This window comes from Amblyomma americanum, chromosome 4, assembly GCF_052857255.1.
Source record: "Amblyomma americanum isolate KBUSLIRL-KWMA chromosome 4, ASM5285725v1, whole genome shotgun sequence".
Classification (NCBI taxonomy): Eukaryota; Metazoa; Arthropoda; class Arachnida; order Ixodida; family Ixodidae; genus Amblyomma; species Amblyomma americanum.
The window spans coordinates 107753925-107778627 of record NC_135500.1 but is presented as its reverse complement, the minus strand read 5'-3'; the positions used below and the strand labels follow the sequence as shown (position 1 = coordinate 107778627).

Here is a 24703-nt window from a genome sequence, read left to right as displayed (position 1 = left end):
AGTGCCCTTACGGGGAGTGCGCTTCAAAATCCCGAGTGCACTTTACGCTACGCGGTGCTAAACGGGAAAGCAGAGCGCGCTCATAGATGCGAAAGTGGTGGCTGGCTAAAAAAAAAGATATTTCGGAATGGCAATATGCAAGCGTAACATTAATAATTATGCTAGTTTAGAGCAGTAGAGCGCATAAAAATGAACATAACTTAATTTTCTGTCACGACCGCATTAAATTTGTTTTATGGTAATAGCGTAGCAAGTCAAGACAATTCCCTACCACATCCACAATTCGGACAACAAACAGCTAGGTAGGCTACAGCATGTTCCTTTGATGTGTTGCTTTGCTGATCGCTATCATAAAACTATTGCACAAATTAAAAACTTCTGTAACCGGTAAAATCAACTCGCATGCGCATTTTGTTATATATTACATTTAATGCGCAAAAAATCACTGCCGTCCAGGACAGAACGCTCAGGGGTGGAGTTGTGCGTGTTGTAACGCCTCACAACAATGAAGAAGCAGGCCGCAGCGTGTCTGAGTGGTTATAGTGCGCGGCTGTGACCCGAAAGACTCGAGTTCGATCCCGGCCGCGGCGATCGCATTTCGATGGAGGCGAAACGCAAAGGCACCCGTGTGCTGTGCGATGCCGGTGCACGTTAAAGATCCCCAGGTGGTCGAAATTATTCCGGAGCCCTCCGCTACGGCACCCCTTTCTTCCTTTCTTAGTACCTCCCGCTCACAAATATTTTAGTCACGAACCTATACAGGACGCGGACACTGCGAACGAATGCCGTAGGCGCGCATTTTTATGTGCGTCAATGTGCATTAGTTGTGCCGCCTCTGGTTAGTACACGTTCGTTTTTGAACACTTCTTCAGCATAATCCCCTAGCGTGGTTCGAAGTAACGTTCTCGGCAATGCGCTGCCACCTAGGTAGCGTACCGTACTACGCGTAGTTTTCTCCTTTCTCGTGCCATTGACGCAGCCCCGTCTTTCAGTCCTCGCGCTAAGGCTCTGAACAGGTGGCCGATGAAGTTGAGGTAGACGTACTAAACAAAAAAAAAAGAACGAAAGACTTCCTTTTCCGACCGAATAAAGGAACGAAGACCTTTTCGATCGACGGAGGGAAACCCCCGCTGTGCTCTGGAGTGGAAACGCCTGGGAGCCGCATCCGTTGCAGCGCTCACCACCCCGCATCCCGCGCCGACACAATGACACAATGATTCTACTCTTGGCTCGGATGCGAGCGGGATGCGGGGGGAAGGTGGGAACAAGGCCAACCAAGACGTTCCGAGCAGAGAAGATGGGCGGATAAATTGAAACGGCGAAGGAGAGACGGTTGTGCGGCTCAGTTCAAGTGCACCCCACCAGATGGCGGTAGGTCATTCAGCCGGCGCGCTATTGTACGGCCGGTGCCCGCTCTCCCGTTTTCTCCGCGTGCTCCGTCCCCGCCACCGCCACCTGTTCAGCCCCGGCAGCGTCGTCGCGCAGCCAACCAGCGTCGTCGGCGGCCGCATACGTGTGTGCGGGTGGCTTCGGGCGGCACGGCGCGCTCTCCCGTTCATACCTGCGCCGGCAGTGATCCCGGATTGCGCGCGCAGTGCGGTAGCTTCGCGACTCTGCGTCTGCCGGGTCTTCTCCCGTGAGCGCATTCCCCCCCTCTCTGGCATCGGAGGTCCCGCAGCGACGTTCCTCTGGGAAGCGGCCTTTCTTGTTCGCCCGTTCAACTTTTTGCGCCCGTCCGGTTCTGGCGCTGCCTGCACTGCTGACCGTGCGCTGTTGTTTCGGTTACGCCGTTCACTTTTCTGCTTTTGTTGTGTTTGTTTTTCCGGGGAGTTGGTGCGTTCACGGTGCCGAGTGAATTCATTCTGCCCTATATTTTGCTGCCCGTGTGCGCGCGCGCGTCAGTGTTTTCTTTTTGTTTGTTTTCTTTCGTTTGTGTGTGTGTGTGAGTGTGGTGAGTGCGCGTTACCCTGAAGAGCTCGGTAAAACGACACGGATGTGTGATCTTCAGTGACCGTCCGGTGCTTCGTCAGCCTCGACTTTCCATCCCCTTTTGGATTACGTGCCCGACCCAGCTGTGTGCCCGCGATCTTCTGTGCCCGACATCGCTGTCCGCAACAAGGGGCGTCTCTGGGACGTATACTTGTGGACAGCGAGGCGTTTCTCTGAGGCATCCCCAAGCTCATCGCTGCGGGCTTCTTTCCGGTGAGTGAGGCACCGCTGTCGACGCGCACCCTGAATTTGGTCGCCCCTAACAGGATCTCTGGGATACGGCGCCCAAATCTGGCCCCGCACCGTAATAGCCTCGGCCTCTGATCACGCCCTCGGCCTAATGGGCATTCCTTGTCGGAGCAGGCGGGCGCGGTCCGTTACACGGAACGTTTTCTTCCACGCAGATCCTCTTCATTGCAAGCCGAGGCTGCCTAAGCGGCCTTGTGAAACTTGTGCCTGGAGGCAACCCTGCATTCTTCCCCGTACTCCGATTTATTTTCAACGTGCCATGTTCGACAATGATGTATGCCCCGGCGGAATGGATAGTAAACATCGCACGTCGGAACTGCAAAAAAAAAAAAAAAAATACGCGCGCCGCGCAAACAACTCCGCTGCAGATTATATATGTGCTCGTATTAGCCGAGAAAGAGGGAATAAAAAAAAGGCAAGCTGTTGAAGCGTCACTGGCAGCCTTTGGCTTTGTTCTTAAGAGCATAATTATAGTTAATTGCCCCGTTAATACTGTTTATCGCGCATAGGCGTTTCGAAATTTTGCTTCTGTTCGCTTTTCGTCCCTGACAGCATCATTGTTTTAAATTTACTACCCACTCTTACGCCGGAGAATGCACGCGCAAGCTATGTTGAGAACTTGTTGTTGCGCTATTTCAGCTGATTTATGGCGAGGAAAGGAGGAGTAACTATAGTAACATTGGTGCCGACGGAGTTATTAGGCGGAGTTCACCACCTTGCTGTCAGCCAGCGATTGAATCATTAATAGTAACGGGCGCATGACACCGCGCGGATCAGTCTCTGCGGCGCCAGCCCCCCGTTCACACCTGTCATCATGCGGTGGCAAACATCGCTCAAGTGCGCATTCCAACCTTTTTGTCGTTTCTCTGAAGCGCCGCTTGTGTCAGTGGCAGTGAATTGGCGGTAATACAGCTGTGCAGATACACAGATCAAGACAGCGGCATCTCCCACTGAACTGTTTCGCACTCTGGAGTAGCCATAATTTATAACGAGTGTAATATCACATGTCATAACCCAAGGAATTCGACTGAAGGTGCACCATATAGAGGACGTATCGGGATTAATTTCACTGCACGAGCCTTATTTGCATTTCTCCTCAATTATAATTCGGCTACCACGGCCGTGAGTCGCTCAATATCTTTAATCGGGGCAAAAATGTGGAATAACATTCCGCGTAACTTGAAACGAACGTCGAATTTCGTGTCCTCACTAAAACGGCGCTATCTCAGCAGGGAATTCAACACACCAAGCTAAACGTGCGTTGTGGTTTGTACCATTGCCCCACACTGAGATTTTTTTTTTATGTTCAATGCTGTTTGTAATGGATCCATCACTAGCCATATCGGCTAAGGATCCAGATGACTATGCAGCGTTTTCTGTAATATTTTCTGTGTGAATAAACGGTCTGATTCCGAACCCGCGACCTTATGCGCAAACGCAGCACACCGTGAGCGCTGACATATCGCAGCGGGACAGATCGCCTTCTTGTTCACCCTCGCAGCAAAGTTGCGATACGGGAACGAGGAATAATAGACTGTAAGAACAGCTGTAACGGAAATAATAACAACTAGGGTCGCTCTGAGCCGGCGTTTAAATAATATCGCCGTTGTATGGAGCGCACAGGAAACGATCAATGCGCGCATGTGTACGCGTATAAATAGCGCCCTGTCACACCACTCTCAAGACCCGCAATACGGGACCTATCGCGGCATCCTGTTATCATGGCGGTCTGCTTTTCCGTTCTGTTTCTCAGCCTGCGCGTATGCGTTTTCATGTCAGCATAAAGCGGACAGGTGGTCTCAGTGATGCTTTCCACTCTGCGCGCATGCTGTGTGTACCGACCCTGGCGAAGAAACATTACCTCAGTCAGCTGCGTTAAGTTTTCGGCGTCGTCGCTTGCCCTCTGGAAAACTGAGTATGGCACTGGAAAGCTCAATTATTTGTTTCGTTTTTAGAGCAAAATCATTCTTCCGATGGATGACCACCGAGCAAGATCTTGCGGTGTTTGTGGGTTTGTGCCAAGTGAAATAAATAAGTATCCGTGACTGGGGTTCGAACCCGGAACGGCGCGACCAAATCATCTTCGCTGGCCACTGCGCGAGAGCACTAGGCTGTCGCCATTTTAAAAAAAAAACATGGTATTTATTACAGTGAAGCAATGCTCTATGTAATAATAATAATTGGTTTTTTGGGGAAAGGAAATGGCGCAGTATCTGTCTCATATATCGTTGGACACCTGAACCGCGCCGTAAGGGAAGGGATAAGAGAGGGAGTGAAAGAAGAAAGGAAGATATAGATGCCGTAGTGGAGGGCTCCGGAATAATTTCGACCACCTGGGGATCTTTAACGTGCACTGACATCGCACAGCACACGGGCGCCTTAGCGTTTTTCCTCCATAAAAACGCAGCCGCCGCGGTCGGGTTCGAACCTGTACAAACCACAAAGAAACCGTAAATCAACACTGTGCATAATACGACACAACCAAACACGAGAAAAGAAACGACACAGGGCACATCACTACTACATCAAAATACCAGACACCTAAGCAACGACGCACTACAAAGAAGGGATTAATGAAGAGCACAGCGCTGGGAGTGGTTGGCACTCTGGTTCAAATTCAGTGTGTTAAGCTCCAATGCACTCTCGCGCTGTGCACTGCACACAGTCTTCGTCAACTAATACTACTATCAAACGCGCTCTGAGCTGTGTGGCGGTACTGACAGAGATGAGCGCTGCATGCGTTGGCGACGATAACGTTGTGGCAGGAACACGGCACTGGAGCATAGGCCGCTGGCGTACGTTGTGTATATTGGTACTGACGATGAAACAGTTGAAGACGCGCATAACAGCTCCCTGGGTGAGTGGACACCCCAGTCGCGCTTTCAAGTGCGTGGTGGTGGTGTCCACTTGCACAAAACATTGCTTTCGCACAATATTTCGGGCCTAGCAATGCTAAACCGTCAGTATTTTTTTATTAATACGTCAAAGGTCCCGATGTGGGACATTACATGCGTGGTAGTGTGGTGGGCAATACGTTAAGTGGAGTAAGCTCGGCGCCGACACCTCTCCCAGCCGCACGATTTCTGGCTGAAGAGTCTCTGCTTCAGGGTAGCTCTAACATGCATTCCTTCCTGTGGCAAAAATAGAGTCCGGACTTTATCTTGTTATCATTTGGGTTACTTCGTGGTGTAATAACAGCAGCCGCCACGAATACAGCGCTCTCATCCGTGATTTGTAAAACACACCGCCAGCGCCGCGCATTCTCTTCGCTTACGAGAAAGGGCTTCTATATTTGATCGGCTCTGACGTTACCGGCGGCGGCTGCCGACGCATTCGGCAATCTGCTAGCGTGATAGCGCAATTATCGCCACAGAAACGGGAGCCGGCTTTCTTTCAACTGTCGCCCGAAACCACTGGCGCTTATCTTGGAACCAACCACAACGCGAAGCTCTGTCGTGTGCGGCACGAAAGGCGCGAAGCGAGCGATGTTTTTTACAAAGCACGAATGACAGTGGCGCATTCAGGCGCGCTGTCACGTGGTATTTTTTAAACTCCGCGGGCTCTCGTTTTTCAATAATTAAAACAGCCATGCTAAGTCTATCTCATTGGAAATGTCAGGGTTGGACAATATTTGTGGAGCTCCACAAATTTCCTATTGACGCCTGAACGTTTCAAGCTATATTTAAAAAAATTAATTTATCTCGAATAAATATTCAAGTAGGTCGATAAAAAAATGGTACTGTAACTTTATATAAACCTTAACATCCACGCGATTTCATTTTTGAAGAGCGCTTAGGTTTTTTTCAAATCTGGGTCCAATTTAGCTGGGGCACCCTATATATATATATATATATATATATATAGGTGCCATCGGCTGCTGGCCCGGTTCGATCCCCGTTGCGGCGGTCGCATTTCGATGGAGGCTAAATTCTAGAAGCCCGTATACAGTGCGATACCAGTGCTCGTTAAGGAACCCCAGGTGGTCGTCGAAATTTCCGGAGCCCTTCACTACGGCGTCCCTCACAGCCTGAGTGGCTTTGGGCCCCGTAAAACGAAATCAAACATAGATGTTGACAGCCCGAGTTTCACATCGTTTTCAAACGATCACAAGTTCTATAGCGTAAAATGTTATCGCCCCACCTATTCCCTGCACGTTCTTGCAAACCATCGACCGCATCTGCTAACACATTTAAAAATAACAAATAATAGCGCTTGTCCTGTGTTTCTACCCTTGAAGTCCCCGTTTTCCGCAGTGTTATTTTTAAATACGTATCACCAACTCGCCCGCCTTGCTATTTGCTAACACCGCTCGAGTTTCAAACTCTGAGTAACGAATGGAACGTTTCTTTTTTTCTCTCTTAAACAATTACTTTTATGTACACTTTTCAATGTGCAGCCGACTGGTTTGAATATGCCCTGATCTCAGCACATGCGACCTGCCACTTTAATGCGTGCTTACAAAGTGCTTTCCGTCAATAACTCACTGCTACCAGCTGTGTAGCGGAAGGCACAGCGATGCGTAGAGGCCTGCAGCGAGCCACAAAGGACCGTGACAAGGAAAATAAAAATAAAACGATCACACTTAGAAAAGGTGACAGGCGACAAAGCCAGCTTTTTTACAATTGCTAAGTGTTCGGAAAGGTCGCAGAAAGCAAGTTCTGCGCATTAATTTCTCCAGCCGCCTCGATGACTGTGTAGCTTAGGCGCTCTGCCGCCGGAACAAGTTGGTAACTCGGATTCCGCGCTGCATTTCGACGAGTGCAAAATGCCGAAACGTTCGTGTGGAAAGATTCCAGTGTCCGATATGATATGGACGACCACAGGCGACCACCTATCGCGACCGATCATTAATTTAGCTGCGACCTAGAGGTTGCCTCTTTGGGGGTTTGTTTTCGAGGATTTTTCGCTCACGGCCAGCGACGACCACGACACGGGCTCGTTAAAGCTATCGCGTTAGAATTTGCCCGCCGCTAGATTCAAGCTCGTCACGTTTACCGCTCGTCCGAAATCCGCTATTAAGATTTGGTGCCGTCGCGTGCAGTTTGCTTCCAAAATCGGCAGGTCATGGCGACACATGTATTTCGTTTTTTTTTCCTTGCCTTTTCTAGCTTATAAAAGCTGTGTTTTCGGTGAGCATAATCTGTTTTTCGTTGGAACGCCGTGTTCTTTCTATCCATAGGGGCCAGCTTAAATTTGCCTTCAGCGTACCCGCCGCGGTGGCTCAGTGGTTAGGGCGCTCGACTGCTGATCCGGAGTTCCCGGGTTCGAACCCGACCGCGGCGGCTGCGTTTTTATGGAGGAAAAACGCTAAGGCGCCCGTGTGCTGTGCGATGTCAGTGCACGTCAAAGATCCCCAGGTGGTCGAAATTATTCCGGAGCCCTACACTACGGCACCTCTCTCTCTTCCTTTCTCCTTTCACTCCCTCCTTTATCTCTTTCTTTACGGCGCGGTTCAGGTGTCCAACGATATATGAGACAGATACTGCGCCATTTCCTTTCCCCAAAAACCAATTATTATTATTATTATTGTCCCATTGCAACGAAGTGATCCAATACAAGGTGCCTGGCCTAAATGAAGATCTTTCGGCTGAAAAATGAAAAAAAAATCGCACACGAAGGTCGCTCATGTGGGGTGTGAACGTGTATACGCTTTGGACTCGTGGTCACGCGTACGGGGCTCCCGACGCTCGCCTCAGGAGAGATGGTGATCTGCTCGCTGACAGCCGCATTGTTTGCGTCGACGCCCCATTTAGATTAGATAGCGCTGCGTGCGTGAAAGCGATAGCGTGGGTGTTCGAACGATAACGATGAGTTCAGCTCCAGAGTTAGAGCAGGGCTTGAAACGTCACGAAAATTCATTGATTAATTTTCACGTAACTAAGAAGTCTTGGTTACTCTTTCACGACGTTGTAGATGTCTCCGAGTTACCTTAGGACAACTAGAGTTTTTCATACGCGTCGCATCTCCAATTTTATAAAGCTTTACTCGCACAAAATAAAATGGGGGGTTACTGCGGCTCTTTGATAGAAAATTTCGCACCTAAGTGGGCATAAGGTTTAGGCCGACAGAGGAAGGGAATGGCCGGGGAAAGCACAAGGGATGTCGCACGGCAAAAAAAACGGGATACGAATTCAGTGGTATGCGTAAGTCGCTGCAGTCTGGATCATCTGCGAATCATCAAGTGAGCGTCGAACGTTCGAGGCGTGAAGCCGATCGGCAAGTAGTGCTCAGGACACAAGTCACCAGCGCAGTAATTCACCCCGATGGCTTGTGAGCCAATATTTAGTTTTTGCTCTTTTGAACTTATCTCACATTGAAGCCAACCTCCCCCCCCCCCCCCCCCCCTCGGTTTGTTCATCTTTTTTTTTGTGTGTGTGGGGGGGGGGGGAGGGGGGGGGGCGTTGGAGCTGCGCACTACACAGACGGGCGACGTTTTTGTAAGTGCGTTCCGTACGCAATATGACGGAATGCTTTCGCGGTGGCAGGCGTTACGTATGCGGGAAGGATACCCAGCAATACTGGACAAAAACATTTTTGAACGGGAAACCGTTTATGAACCCAATTTTTTCACGCAGTGTAAGATTTCACTATACCAATCAATATATCCGCAGATCAACCAACTACAGTCTTCTATTTTTTTTTTTTCATTATTAACGTTTTTGGTATCGTCAAAAGCATTCCCCTTTGGTTTTCTATGGCAGTCTTAGCTGCTCGATGCGAGCGATGGAAGCACTGTTAAAGATTTTCCTACAGATCAGACTAATGGACCTTTAATATCTCCAAAACAGTTCCTTACAATTTTCCAGTTTTCAAAATTTTTGCCCGAGAAAGCTGGACGACTTTTCATATGGATTCGGACGTTCGACGTACTTTCTCGCTATAGGGGGGACGCCTTCGCGGCGCCTGGTGCGCGTGTCGTTTGCCTTTAGACAGCCACTGTGGACTCTGGCCCCAAACAGCATCTCAGCAAGAGCAGATGCTTTGCAAGCGATGTGCTTCTACCCGAACGTTTGCAATGGAAGCCCGCTTGCGCACTTGAAGACAAACGATCGACACGTCGCGTACGAAGCGTAACTCACGTCGGCTGCCGCGACATCTGCCACGCACCGGGCCCCTGCTTCTTCGCTTACAGGGCTCGGCGGTAAGCTAACTCTCAGTTTTCCCAGCGACCGGCCGTACATAGTATAGTTCCGCGATCCGCTGCAGACTGACGTGCGGACAAACGTATGCACCCCGACTCTCCCGCCCCTTTCTCCTTCCCTCTCTCTTGGGGCGTCAAAACAGCATTGCGTTCGGTTCGCACGCCTTCGACCGCGCGCAAGCTGCAAAAAAAACAACGAAATGGAAGCGCATGAGTCAATAAGATGCTGCATCAACATTTCAGCAGCGCGCAGTGTTGAAAACCGGCGCGAAGACGAGTTCCCTTACTGCGTTGGCTTGTCTTCGGAGTTGAGTCCGGGGGAGGGAGCTTTCGCTGGAGCACACGGTGGTGAGGATCGGGCAAACTTTCACGTGGTCCAAATGACTGCTTTTCGCTGAATGCGCTGTCGTGGATATGAGTTCCACGTACGACGCTCCCCTTGTCCAAGCGAAGCACGTGGTTATAAACGTGTCGGAATAAAATACTATATATGCTCCTCCATTGAAACCTCTTTCTTCACTTTTTTCCTCGCTATGGAAGACTGCCTCGTCGGGCATCATCCAGCATGCACACACGTCTCGCTGCAAAGGCTTTTGGAATTCACTCCAGATGGCTTGCTGCTTATGGAAGTGGAAACTATACTAAGGGACAACTTTCTGTGGCTGTGCAGCGGAACCTACGAGCGCGCGCCGCTAGCTCACAGGCCTCTTTGGCTCGAGCGTGCGTGCGAACAGTGCGCTTGTGGAAGCCGGCGTCTCGGGCTTGTAGCTTCCAGTGCATAGCAACAGAAAGTTGTCGCCGATTATAGAGGACTCTTCAGCCGGATTCTCGATGCATTATTCGCGTCGTCGCCAGGCCGAATCTGGAAACTAGCAAAAAAAAAATTGCAAGGCACACTTCAGCTCCACCTTAAGGATATGATGCAATAGCGTTAATGTGTTCGGCCCAAAAATGCGGAATTGGTCATTCTCGACTCTACATTGATATGTCCCTGGGAGTCCTCACACCATTCCTTGCGCAATGGTGCAGCGGCTAAGGGACGCGCCTTGCGGGTCTTGTGCGACCAAAGTTTCTCTTCCCGCGCAACCATGCACTTGCGATCAACCGTTAATTTAACTGCCACCTGCCGGGGTTATTTAGTTTACTCATAATCCGATGGATAGGTTGTGATGTCGCCAAAGGTCACGTGACCTACATCGCCCATTTAGTTGCTTCTCCGAGGGTGGCTGTCTGGGCCACCCTATTTATCGCTCACAGCGCCGACGCCGGCTTTTCTCCCTAACGAGGCCACTAACGCTATCGCGTTAAAATATTCACCACGAAAGCAAGAATGTATTATGTGAGACTAAGCGGCAAGGCAGCGAAGGAAATAAATTGCTGCCTTGTGTGATTTTTCACCGAAGGGAGCCCAAAATTTAAGGCTAGCGAAAGTGTTCAATTCAGACCAAGGAACGATAGAAGATCAGGAAAGACAAATGAGCAAGAAAAGACAGAAAGAAAGTGAAACGATGAAAACGACAGCGGTAACGCGAAAAGAACAGCGTAGGCGCTGTTCTCTTATCTCGGGTTTCACGTTCCGATGCTGCACGTAGGCTACAAGGGGCGCCGCATTGGAGGACTCCGGATTAATTTAGTCCACCTGTTCTTTTTTTTTTAACGTGCGCTGACATCCAACCGCACGCGGGCGTCTTTTGCGTTACGCCTCGCGGCCAATGAGACAGGCATTCGATTCCGCGACCTTGGGCTCAGCAGCTGAAAGGCAGAGACCAAACGCGGCAGATAGGAATTTATACCCCTGTCAAGAGCGTAAGTTATGTGCGCTTTGGCACCCTGAGTGACATTTTAAAGGACAACTGCATAGACTTTAGAAATCTACGAGCTTAACGGGATCGAATGTGTGAAACTTGCAGATAAAGCATGCGAAGTCCTTTCGGGCTAGCATTTGAAATGGTGACGTAATCGCCGATTGAAATCAAGATGGTCATCAAGCTTCTCCGCCGCGCACATCTCCAAGTGGGGGGCGCATCATGACGTCATCGGAGGTATCAGTACATTTCCAATGCATGAACGCCTGTTTTCAAGGAAAAAACCAACGCAGTCGAAAGCAAAGACCTCCGAACGTTCTTTGGAGGCATCGAACTAGGCACTGCAGGGTGTGGTTGGCGGCAGCGGAAATTTGAAATCGTGCCTTCAGTGACGTCCCACCGAGCTTATCCGCACTCCTGTGGTGCTGTGAGAAGAAGCCTAAGGTTCAATGTTCGATTACGTCACTATTTTAAATGCTAGCCCAAAAACACCCGGCATGCTTTACCTGCAGCCGATATAGATCTGAATCCTTGAATACCGCGGATTTGTCAAAAAGTGGTGCAATTGCCCTTTAAGCTACGCAGTGCTAAGCGGAGAAGCAGAATGTCTCTCGGCGTAACAGAAGTGGCGACAGACAGCGAGAGTGATCTTTGAAAATGTATACGAGAAAGCAAAAACTTCCGAAAATCAATTTTTGGGGCGATAACTGAAATAAACGCGAAGTTGAACAACTTTTTAACGGCAAGAAAATAAATATCAAGGTATTGCAAGCCACGCAGGACCATGCAATACGAGTTCTTAGAATACCCAGAATTCCGGCAACAAACAAGCTGACGGCGTACAGAGGAGACGCACCTGATCTTTGTTGGGCAGTTTCGATTATTGCTATAACACCGTTTCCTCGAACATGAAAGCGGAGTTACAAGGAGTGAAATAAACATAGTGTGTTGTTTTTACTCATCACATTTTGTTTCTTTGAACTTGCGGTCGGCGAGGCTACGCACTCGGCCACCGAAGTCGTTTCCGGGAACGCACTCCCAACGGAGTGACCTTCCACTCGCGCAGTTGAGTTTCGGGAGAGTACTCTTCTAGCGAATCACGCTCCCCGTAAGCGCACTTTTGTACTTGACATGGGTATTAGATGAGAGAACAAATTCTAGTTATTCACAATCAAGGGGACCAAATAGAATCCGGCAACACGGAGAATCCTGAGAATCGAAAACAGTTGTCTGTAACGGTTGCAGAACGTGTATAGCAATTGGATGAATGGTACCAAGGGATTAAGATAAGCTAGGATTAAGTCTTGTGTCGCGCAGTGGGCCTAATCTCGTCGCAGACGGTCATGGTCATCTCTCGTAGAAATCATCTGTCGATCAACTCCGCGGGGTAGAGACGAAGGCCCATCGTATAAGGAGTAAACGCAGTCTGTATGTGGTTGCCTGCTGAGCTGAAACAAAGGTGACATAGAAATGTGGCAGAAAAGCGTGGCGCAGTTTTAACACGATAGCGTTAAATTGCCCCTTCGGCGGAAAACCCTGATTGGTCGCAAAGGGAGTGATGCATAGAAAAGCAGTTTCTCGGTAAAGTAAAAAGGTTGTCAAGCGCGGAGTCGAACCGAGGCCCTTTGGGTTAGAAGCCGTTCACGCTACCTATACATAACTGAGGAACATTCGTTCAGTGGGGTAAATTGAGGCCTCAGACGGCTCTGTAGGTGAATTACATTACAGGCGCCCCGAGTTAATCAGGGTCACTAATCAGCGTTACCAATTAATGTGTAATTAATCCGTATGTGACTGCAACAAGCGTGCAGTAGTAAGTGGTCTTATTAAAATAATAATAAAAAGGAAGGAAAGATTTTTGCTAGCCCCGGCATCTGCCATCGATACTGAATCACCTGAACTGGGGCAGCGGAAATAAAGTATGGCAGGCAGAATGGAGAAATGAAAGAGGTGAGGGGGCAGGAAGAGAGGACAGGGGGGGGGGGGGAGGTAATTAATATACACAAAGGCTATTTACGCAATAATAAATATGTACCGGGCAACAAGCGTGCCAATGTCTGTGAAAGAGTGCACCAGGTGAACGTAAGGAAAACTTGTCTTTCGGAACGCGGGCTGATCGGTGTGTCGAGGCTTTGTCGTCCGCGCTGCAGTGATTACACGTGCAGAGTCGGTCTCCTTCGCAATCCACACTCGCACGCCGTGGCTCCGGAGGCAGGGAGATACACACTCGCCTATGGCGCCTGCCGTCCGTCCGTTTCCCGCGTCCTTCGTGCGAGTCGCTCGTCGAAGCGGAAGGGCTTCTTGTGCGCCTCTTTCGCAGAACGTTTGAGTTGCGAGTCTGCCCAAAGTTAAGACAAGACTGCGCTCGTCTGGCTGATAAAAATGGCGCGCGCTATACGCAAACTCTTGCACTTCTAGCCGGGGTTTGCTTTAATACCTTTCTATTTCAGTCCTCATCATCAGCGTGACTACGGCCTCTCCCAAATCTCTCCAATTAACCCTGTCCTGTGCCAGCTGCGGCCACCCTATCCCTGCAAGCTTATTAATCTCATCCGCCTCCTTACTTTCTGCCGCCCCCTGCTACGCTTGCCTTCTCTTGGAATCCACTCCGTTACCCTTGAGGACCTTTTCAGCCGCATGAGTACGTAACCGGCGAATAAGTTACCAACTTCCGTTGCATTGTAGCTCTTGGTGGGAGTGTAAACCATTGTACACATTATTAGCGCTGCGTACCATGGGGGCTTTCTCCGGAGGTCAGGCTTCCAGCTGTGCAACTTGTTTTTCCAGGACGCTTGTCCTTTTCTTCTCGGTGTCACGACGACGCGCAAAAGAATGGCACGAATAAGCAAGATCGAAATACGGGCTCCCGGTGCTACGCAGCGTCGTATTTAATTTTTTTTTTTGTGACTTCATCAACGAGACCCACGCCGGGGCGCCGTGCCAAGCCCGCGAGGGTGGTTTCGGGGCGCCCCTATCACCAGGCGGATAGGATAAGGTTACATTGGGCACTCTGCTGGCAGAAGGCGACACCAGCGCGCCGCCGGAGGCTGTCACGGACGCCGGCCGACGATAAACCTCGCCGGGGCGTTCGTTACGCCCTCTCTCGAGTACCTTATCAGGCATAAAGTAAACAAAGTGTCGATAGTGCGCACTCGATACCAGCGGACAAAGTAGGCGAGAAAGAAGAGTCGATAAAGGGATCACGTCTTTCACTGTTTGCCGGGCTCCGTGGAAGAGGGGGAAAAAAAATCTTAAAACAAGCTGAAAAGAAAGATGGGATTCAACGCCAAATATGGCGGATTGAAAGCCTCCGCCCAGCCTGATATTCTTCTAGCCGCCAAACTTTTGCCACGAACGAAACAAAAAAACAAAATTGAGCAGCGCCATTACGCTTCGCGACGTCTCTGCTGACGCTGATGGCCACAGTCCCAGTTTCGCTTAGTGGAAGAAGTAGAGATTCTTTTGAGTGGTTTTATCGGAGCCACACGTGGAGCTTGTGGTAAAGAGCTTGTGAATTTTGCCCATACCGCGGTTTTAAAGAACGGTGCGCATCCTTGATCACAAAGTGGGCAGTGTGGCTTTATTTACTGCGGTATTCGTCTACGCCACGAAAGAAAAAGGAGTTACCAAGGCTGTGGCCACAAGTCATTGGTTCGTCGTGACCAGTAAAAACAAAAACAGGTATTCATTTCCTCTGTAGATGGCGGCTCAATTTTGTGACTTCTAATTAGCATATACATAGCGCTTCTGTGACCTCCTGTCATGCGGAAAGGGGGGGGGGGGGGGGGGGTCATGGTCCTAGACAACTTGGCCTCTGGCGTGTTGTTGTTGGAAGTGCTGGCAATGCGCAAGGGCGCGTGGCGTACGGTCTTAGGGCGCAGATGATCGAGATTTTCCTCCGTGTGATGTTTCCCTCGAGACAGGCATCCACACCCTTTCCTCGTTCTCCGGCTGGCGCGATTAGCGGGCCAGCGGACGGCGTGGATAGGGTGACTCGATGCGTCGACGATCTCAGGCTGGAAGCCTCGTTGAAGTGCGCTCTTTTTTTCCTGGCTTCGTTGGTGTCTTTGGTGCCGCTATCTCCCTATTTCGTGCGTCAGTCAGGCGTGCTGACGTGGTAGTAGCGGTTCTGACGTCATCTAGTTGCAGCTAGCATCTTTGGCATTTCTGCAGTGAAGGAGAGATGCCAAAGATGTCGCTTTTTATTTCTGTTGACTCTCGACGGCGCTTTTTTTCTTTAAATAGACACTAACGACAACTCGTTGCAAGTACTTTTCTCAGTCAAAACTTCTTTCCTGGGTCTCTATGGGCATGTTTACGTTTTTCCGAAAGCAACAGACGCATTTTTCGGTAAGAAACTTTCATATAGAAATCTTGCCGCTAGTTGAATCAAACCTCCGGGATCTGCCGTGCGATGGCGGCACCTGTAATTCGTTTTTTTTTTTCATTTTCGACAGTATAGGAGCTTCGTATTCGGTCGTATCGAAACAGGCCAACTTCTATTCGACCTCGGTGTCCCTTCAAAGTACAGGGCATGCGTTTGCTCATCATGAATCACAAATCGAAATTCTCTAGCACGTAGGAATTAACACGGCTTCTTTGTTTCGTGCAATATTGCTTAGGCTTGTGGAACTGAAAAGCTTCTTGCAGCAGACAGCAGAGAGACGTCAGTAGGCAGGTACTTACATCCCACAAGGAGAGCAAGATCAGTTAATGCGGCGAAACGCGAAACGCTATAAATCAACGTACTCTCGCTTAGAGAGCTATACGTTGGTTATGCAGGGAGGTGCCATAATGCATGCACGTGCCATAACTCGTTTCTGATGTCACAGCGGCCGCCGCAGTCGTTATTGAAAGCACGGGGACAACGGGCGGCACGCTTTCCAGTTACTGTACCATCCCGTTCCTTCTTAGGTACAATGGTTTAACTGTATCAAAACTTGCTCCTAGTGGGTTTCCCCCTTAATTGAAGGCCAAAAACAATCGTATCACCACAGATTTATAAAAATTGATGCTCAGGCTGTGTAGCTCCTGTTTGCCAGTTCTTCTAACTTTTTTGCACTGCATTCGCTGTGTTCCTTGCACGTTGTCCGTGGTGCCAATTATAAAAGCCTTCGTAAGCAAAATGCGGGTGGACTTTATTGTGGTAGGAACTGTCTGTTTGGCTCGGCTCTGTTTTGTCTGGCGGGGCTGGTTCACATATGGGGTACAACATGACGACTATACGAGTATGAAGTGGGAGCCAATGTTACGCCATGCCAGTAGTTGACGCGATAACCGCGTGTGTCGCCCGATGCTTTTCCTGATCCTGCAATTTAAAACGGGCGCCCTAGAGCGTAGTGGAATAGTCTGGTATATACTCGTAGCTTATTCCACAGCATGCAGCTGCAACTCACAAGCAAAGTTCAGTTCCTTTAGATTCATTACAAGTGTGTGCCATATGTGCGACCCATAAACGCCGGATTTTGGAACAGCAGTTAGTGTACTCACTGTCTTCCCCTTCTCGCGTACTCGAAAGTTTCGTACGATACACTTCCCTCGCCTCAAAATGGTGTCATATTTGGTGCTTCTTTCCTACATGACCATATAGTGAAGCTGTAGTCATGAAGCAGACACAGTGACCCCCCCAGAACAAATAAAACCGGAAAGGAAGAGAGAGAAAAAAGGTGAGAGGGAACGAAGAAAGAAGAAACGAGGAATGTAAGAACAGGAAATAAGAGAAAAGAAGAAATTAAAGAAGGAAGGAAATTAATGGATAAAAGGAAGAAAAGAGATCAACAGAAACAAAGGTGGACGGAGGATGGACAAGAGAAGAAAGGGAGAAAGAAGGGAAGGAAAGGAGGAGGGAGTAAGAATAAAGACAGCAAGGAGAAAATAGCACTGCCATCTTTCGGTCGCCGTCGAGATGTGGCGGCAATTAACGGGCTCCTATCGATCCGCCAGCTACAACCTGGTCGCGGCTCTCGCATGAGCAGGCGCTGTGCGAGAAACAGAGTAAAGGGAGCAAGGGGCGTCTCCCTCTCTCTCCTTCCCGTCACGTCGCGTTTCCCACAGCGAGCGGCCGCATGGCGCAACAAGGCGTACCCCCTCCCCGCTGTCGCCGCTGTTCGCACCTTGACCCCGTTGCCTTTATCGGTTTCTGCCGCGACGACGCGGATGAGCGGCTGAGTTTCGCCACCTCGTTGACTGCTGTTTTGCGGCGCCACAACAGCGTCTCCTCGCGCCTTCCGTTGTCTTTATCTGGGCTTCGGGTTACGCAAGCGCCTCCGAGACGCCCTGCCTCTTTGGCGCGCCCGCGACTCCTCGCTTTGGACTCACGGACTCGTGGCCCCGCTTATGCGCTCGGCTGCAAAACATATACTCAGAGCTGCGTCATAGTATTGCTAAAGGGTCACATTACGTAAACGGCCCTTGTACTTCTTTTTAATCCGGTATTTAAAAGCCGAGTTCTCTTACCGCATGTACACTTGGGGACAAACGTCTCTGGACCGCGTACTCTGTAAATAAAACCGATATCTTTATAAACCGCCGGTCGCAAACCATGCTTTTGTAGGTGAAAGTCAATAGCCTGTTCTTTTACCTCAAGTGCGGTCTCCAGCCCGCGGCTGACAATAGAGTTATCGCATTCTTTTTAGAAGCAAGTTGTCTAGAGACTTTTGTCCCCTACACTGGCTGTTCACAATGTGTTTGTGAGCCGCAGCTGTGGCTCAGTGGTTATGGTGCCTGGCTGCTCACCCGAAAAACGCGGGTTCGATCCCGGCCGCGGAGGTCGAATTTCGATGCAGGCGAAATCCTAGAGGCCCGTGTACTGTGCGACGTCAGTGCACGTACAAGAACCCCAGATGGTCGAAATTATCCTGAGCCCACCACTACGGCGTCCCTCATAGCATGAGTCGCTTTGGGACGTTAAACCCCATAACACCATAAGGTCCATAAACTGTGTGTTTCTGGGTCCATGCTGCAGCTGTGGTAAAAATTGCTCGAGAAGGTTTCAGTCGATATCTTACATTGCTGAGGCCTTACGCAGCGTATCGCAAGGTCTGATGGTAACTGCCACGCTCCGTAAGCAATAAGGCGCGGTGCCTAGGGGTTGGCTACACGTTCAACAATTTTCGCTCTGTCACCGGGCGGCGCTGCAAGACCATCCGCTGTAGACGCGCGCAGAACCGCTCTCTCGACCGACAAATATGTGATCAGCAGAGCAACCATTCTGCTCGGAAACGGCACAGGGGACCACAGCACAGTTAGCTTACGACTCCATGAGTGCGACTTCTCAGGCCGGAAAGCGAGCGGAGGAATTAAAAAAATAAAAGAGACAAAAGTCTCATAAAATGTACACCTGCGCCCGCAGTGAATCTTGATTCCGCGCGCTGTTATAAGTCTCGCTGTAGCCGGATAATTCGAGAGGTGAAGCATTTATCATATGAAACAAGAGTTTCTTGCGCGTGTAAACCGAGCGGAGTAATTAATTTGCCCGGTGTGCACAGATTACAACACAAAAAAAATAATAATTAGTGATCAACAGCAGCGAAGACCTTAGCGCTATGTGGTTTGCAGCAACGTACGCCGCGCCCATTTTCCCGTCGAGGTTAGTCTGATATGCAAAGCCGTCCGTTTCAATAAAAGAAAATGAAGAGGTCTAGGTTGCGTGCAAACCGACCGCCGCTTGATGCAGGGAAGCCGACTCCGCACAGAGCGAACCCACTTCGCTACCGCTTGGGACCCCAATGGCGGGCTTCCTTAAGCAGCGAGCATTCCCTGGAGCCGAGGTTAATGCCGCCGGTTTGTGGAAGCCATTTCCCGCGTCCGCCGGGACTCCGCCGCTGCAGAATTTTTCTCCTTTTTTTTGTTACTGAAACGAAAACGGCAGTGAACTGTTCTATAGTTTGTTGCCTGCAACTCGTTTTCGTATCCTGGTTTGGTTTGTCTTATTGCGGATTGTAGGCCGGCTTCGGATCTGCAGAAGCGGCCTTGTAAGCCTGCTCCGGCATTCGGGAGCAAGAAAGGGAGCAAGAACGGAACGTTCACTCTTTTTCTCTTAGTCTTCTTGCTTCGCCTCATTTAAACACGAGACGACCCGGAAAGAGAACCGTTTATCCAGTCAAACCGACACGCCGCAACCTGTACGTGCCTCCAGACGAGGCACATTCGGCGCAGTACTAAATCTAAACATGTGCCCTGTTCTTCGAGTTAAACGAGCTTCGTCAGTTTCCACCAACGCGTGAGCCGCATAGGCAGGGAGGCGCCTTGATCTGAGTAAGTGCGCTCGTTAACATTGCAGTGTGTGGCGACTTTCTTGCGAATGTAACAATCTTTTATCGTTCTTCAGTCCCTCTACTGTGGGGTTTTTGTAATCATTAAGGGAATTGAAATGCTTTCTACCGCTGGTAAGCTAACTAAACCGAGGGTGGTCCTCTGGGTGCCGCGGATATGCGCCTTATCTCCAGTTCGCACTGCTCGCCCACTATTTCCACTCAGTCGAGGAAACAGTTTTACGATTCCAGCGGATGCAGCATGCAGGGCCACTCATGCGCCTAGGATTTTCAGTGAACTGCTTCGCCTGGCTGCGCAGTAATATTTTTTTTTATTATAGCATAGTACCCTAAACGGAGCAAAAACCCGGTGCCGTCCAAAAAATAAAATCCTTATTGGCCTGGGGGAAGTGACATCATCAGAGACGTCATCAGAGCGGAGCAATCCCCATTGGCTGGAAGAACGCGACGTCAGCAGACCGCCAGTTACGTCACGAGACTAGGTTCGTCTGTGTGAACCCTCCACCTGCCATCCGCGGCAGCCTCTTCCGGCAAAGGCGTCAACAGCTTCGAATGCCCTCGGATCGTCAACACATAATGGAATTAGTGTCCCTGTGTTTTTAGTTTCCCCAACACGCACCGCACAAATTAGTGGCCCTCACTGTACATTCGGCACAGCTGATGTATCGACGCTGTCGATAAGGCATCGCAATAGTAATTATTCGGCGTTTGCGTGTCCAGTCGTGCGTTGCGATTCCCGCTGTGTATGCACTCTCAACAGAAAGGAGTAAAAAGCCAGTAGGCTGTCATCTAGACGACTCCCTTTTATGAAAGGATAATGCGCTAGATGGCAGATTACTCCCTTTTTACGAGGCCAGTTTTCGGTCACCGAAAAATCACTGTAAATGGGTGCTTTCGCAATTCCCCCTCTATTGCAATGCGGTCGGAAATCGAACCCACGAACCTGGCTTGCGCAGAACAATGCCACAGCGAACAAGACGGGCGCGGCGAATCGCAAAGAGCCGCCATCCTGCCGCTCAGCACCAATCTCGCGCCGTGTGGTCGCCGTGTCCTCGTGCTCGCTGAAGTGTCCCACGAATCGCGCGGCCTGTCGTCGCATCAATCGTATCGTGTGGTTTCGTATCGCGTGTTTACCTCCGCGTCCGATAGAATCCCACATCACTCGCGGAGTGGGGCTGATTAGAGACATTGGCGTCACGAAATACTTATCTCGCTCCAGTGACCGGCGCTACTCGGGACACAGCAGGGAATGTATTGAAACGGACGTTTTGATCAGGAGAGGAAGTTCAGCTTTGTTCGCTTGTGAAATGCTCAAGGACGGAGAGAAACTACGTCTGTGAGGTAAGAAGCGCGCCATACGTTTTTCTTTTTCAAGCTCTGATAGACTGGGGGCATGAGCTCCACGATGTAAGTGTGATGTGCAAGTTGGTGTATACTTTATACTGTGCGCCCACCTTATTTGGTAGTGGTGCGTACAAAACATGAAGTGCGTTACTGATCCGGAGTTCCCGGATTCGAACACGACCGCGGCGGTGTTTTTATGGAGGCAAAACGCTAAGGCGCCCGTGTGCTGTGCGATGTCAGCGCACGTTAAAGATCCCCAGGTGGTCGAAATTATTCCAGAGCCCTCCACAACGGCACCTCTTTGTTCCATTCCTCTTTCACTCCCTCCTTTATCCCTTAGCTTACGGCGCGGTTCAGGTGTCCGCCGATATATGAGACAGGTACTGCGCCATTTCCTTTTCCCAAAAACCAATTATTATTATTATTATTATTGTTGTTGTTATTATTATTATTATTATTATTATTATTATTATTATTATTATTATTATTATTATTATTATTATTATTATTATTATTATTATTATTATTATTATTATTATTATTATTATTTGCGTGTTTAGATTTGAAAATTTGCTTCAAATTTTAAAAGAATAAACGCTGCAGAAATAACTAGCGGGTGGTTACCAGAGTTTTAAATGCAACAGGAGTGTACTATCTAGACAGGTTTTACGGAGTGCATCAAGATCAAGTCTTCACTGTCCTTAATAATAATAATTCGAGAAGCAAGGTATATGAAGTCTCACTGGCGGAAACTTGTTGCCAAACGGGGAGTCTGCGCCTCCTGGTGTAGTTTTTCCGAAGCTCTAGTCGCTCGCATTGTTTATGAACTAAACTTAATTCAGTTATTTTGGAATTCGCTCTTGAATTTCAACCAGGCAGTCCAGTATACCACTTCGTGACTGATTCTGGTTTATTACAAATAACTTTATACTTCTTTAAGCTCGCACTAATCAGAGCAATCCAATTGTATTCGCGACCATAAAACTATGGCATCGCGCCTTGAGTAACGAATTATGAATCACTATCAGAACGCAGTTTAATCATTCGGCTATGTGTGCACTTAGTAACTGTGCACCCCTATTTAAATGCTATAAATACTGATACCGATGCTAGGTTAATTTGTGGCTTTTTATACGAATAAATTTGACCTGTGTATACATGATTTCTTATAGGCAAATTTATCTTTTCTTCATTTTATGAATACGCCTAGCGTGTTTTCATATACTTCAGTGCTGCGTTTTCAAAGCGCGCATTTCTGCGAATATTTAAACGCATTACCTTTCTTGGTACCTTACTTATCACGCTGCTCTAGGCGCCCAAATATTCTTTATCTCATGCAAAACATAATCATAATACATTTCCTTTATAAGCAGCTCATCTGAGCGTGGTTATAATATTTTCAGTTGGTTAAAAAATTGAATCGTTTACAAAGGCCCCCATAGAGTGAGTGAGTGTGAGTGAGTGTGAGTGAGTGAGTGTGAGTGAGTGTGAGTGAGTGTGAGTGAGTGTGAGTGAGTGTGAGTGTGAGTGAGTGAGTGTGTGTGAGTGTGAGTGAGTGAGTGTGAGTGTGTGTGAGTGAGTGAGTGAGTGAGTGTGAGTGTGTGTGTGAGTGTGTGTGTGAGTGTGTGTGTGTGTGAGTGTGTGTGTGTGTGTGTGAGTGAGTGTGAGTGTGCGTGTGTGTGTGTGTCACTAGAAGAGCTCAGTTACTCTATTACTCTCCGATGACATTTTAACCGTGCCGCGAAGTAACGAATAAACGAGAGAGCGAAAGAAGACATAAAAAAAGGATCGCAGTAGCAGAAGCCTCCGGATCAATTACAACCACCCGGACCACTTTAACGTGCGGGGATGTCGCACAGCACGCGGGGGTTTTTGCATTTCGCGCCCATCGAAATTGGTTCTCCTCGGCCGTATTCTGGGTTTCTGAAGCATCGACCTCGTGTAACAGCCGAACACCGCAACCGCAGATCCAGTGCGACAGGTTGCCAGTGGCCGCGGCTGCGTTGCGCGCTATGTATGGAATGGCAGCTAGACGCTTGAGTCTAATTACGCGTCGCGTCCTTACGCGGCTGTTCCATTACAGTGCAGCCACAGGCTCGTCTACTTCGGTTCCTGCCTGGCTCAAACTACACTTGCGATTGCGTCAGCAAGGGTTACGCAAAAGTATATGTCGCAGAACCTTTGCTATAGATACTCGTGATTTATATTGAACTGTGCGAATCCAGAAGCAGGAGGCTGTTTTGGGGGGCTTCTAGCCAACTAACGCTATCGGAGATGGCGGTGGCGGGTGTTTTAGAACAAGAGAACGCGCCCCGTTTCAGCCACGCCCAAGACTATATTTGTGCCTCTTCCGATGGGCCGCTTTTCGTCGACTCAGCGTCGGTGGAACCGATGCAAATCAAGCCGCACTCACGGATATCGATTCGCTGTCCCTAATTGCCGCGCCGGAAACTTTTTTCAAGCGGCGTGTAGGTTACAACGCTGAACTCTGCTACGCGGATTCGCGGTGGAACTTAATGGGTTCGGAAAGAACGACAGGATCCAATGAGTAGAAGCGGTACATGCACCACACCGGAGGGTTTAACAGGTAAGCGGCCAAAATGAAAAGCAGCAATAAAATAAAATGATTAATTGCTGATTGTGTAGATAACGAAGTTTCAACTTAGGTAACGTCTTTCGCCGGGAAAAAGTAAACAGCACCTCTCGAACAATGGAGCGTTTCTGATGCTTAAAGATACCTGGGGTACAGTGCATCGTGTCTATTTTTTTTATTCTTTTAGGTACCGTTGTTGTAGTGTTTTAAGCTGTTCACTTTTCAAGCTGGGTAAGACTTGTGTGTTCGGATCACGCTGCCAACTTTCCTTCGTAAAACAGGGGAGCCAGCAGTACTGGCCCACTATAGTGTGAAGTATATTTTGTATTCTTTCCCGTTCTTAAATGGCTTTCACCAGTCCTCCCTCCCAGAGCTCATTTGCATTGTTCAAGGTGTTAGCGGCAGAGATATAATAGCACCGGCAGCAGCAAAAACAATACTAATAATAGTACTACATTTTTTTCATCCACCCAATGAGGGAATAGCGGGGGGAAAAGCAGGACGCCTGCTTTACAATAGCAGCTTTGGCCAAAGAGCGCTATGACACAAGGTATTTTTTAATCTACGTGAGGTGGGGTCATAGAATTAATTTGCAAGCATTTCACCCGACCAGAGAAGTCGAGCACCAGGTCAGTGGAATCTTGTACCCATTGTATCACCAGTGGTCACCCGGTGGCACTGAGTATCAAACCCCGCACCTTCTCTTTTTCACAAATAAACGCTTATTCTCTCTCCCTCTGCAGACGAGGCGGATGTTCAAATCAATGGACCGCCGCTGCGGTAAAAGCAGAAAGCAGCAATGTCACCAGTGTTCGCCTCCATATAAGATACCTTTATCTCAACCGGTTTATATCTTCATTGGTGGCGCCTTTTGAATCGACGACCGATTTGTAATAAGTATGTCTTGCTGCATGCAGCTGCAGAAGGCAACGCGGTATAGCTGCACGATTGCGGCTTTGCACTTGGGAGACTCGAGACGAACGCGTCCTCGCCACATATACGTGACAGCGGCCGGTTGTTTCGACTTGCCGGCTCTTGCTGCTTCCGCGCTGCGACGCCGCATCGGCGCATGCGCGTCCGGCCGCTGGCCATGTTTTCCATGAATTTTAAAAGGCAGAATGGATCACTCCAGTCACATCTTTTCTTTTTTTCCTTATATTTCTCGCTGCTGTCAGCTCACTCGAAGGGCTGTATGGATGCGTTCCCGAAACTTTATTCTGCGCCATGCTGCACACCAAGCAACAGCGCAGGCAAGAAGACTGCCCTTTCCCTCTTATTGTAAATGCGCATGTTGGTTTTCGTTGACTTC

At 49.2% G+C, this 24703-nt stretch overlaps 1 protein-coding gene across 32 annotated transcripts in view; it reads left to right on the top strand.

The window, feature by feature from the left end:
* Positions 1–1461: 1461 nt before the first annotated feature.
* The window catches only part of LOC144128195 (uncharacterized), a 528676-nt gene continuing 505434 nt past the window's right edge, over positions 1462–24703 (top strand). For all 32 annotated transcript variants that reach the window (XM_077661381.1, XM_077661378.1, XM_077661377.1 and 29 more), the window contains exon 1: positions 1462–2202. The gene's annotated coding sequence lies outside the window, so the exon portion shown is untranslated. The remainder of the gene's footprint in view (positions 2203–24703) is intronic.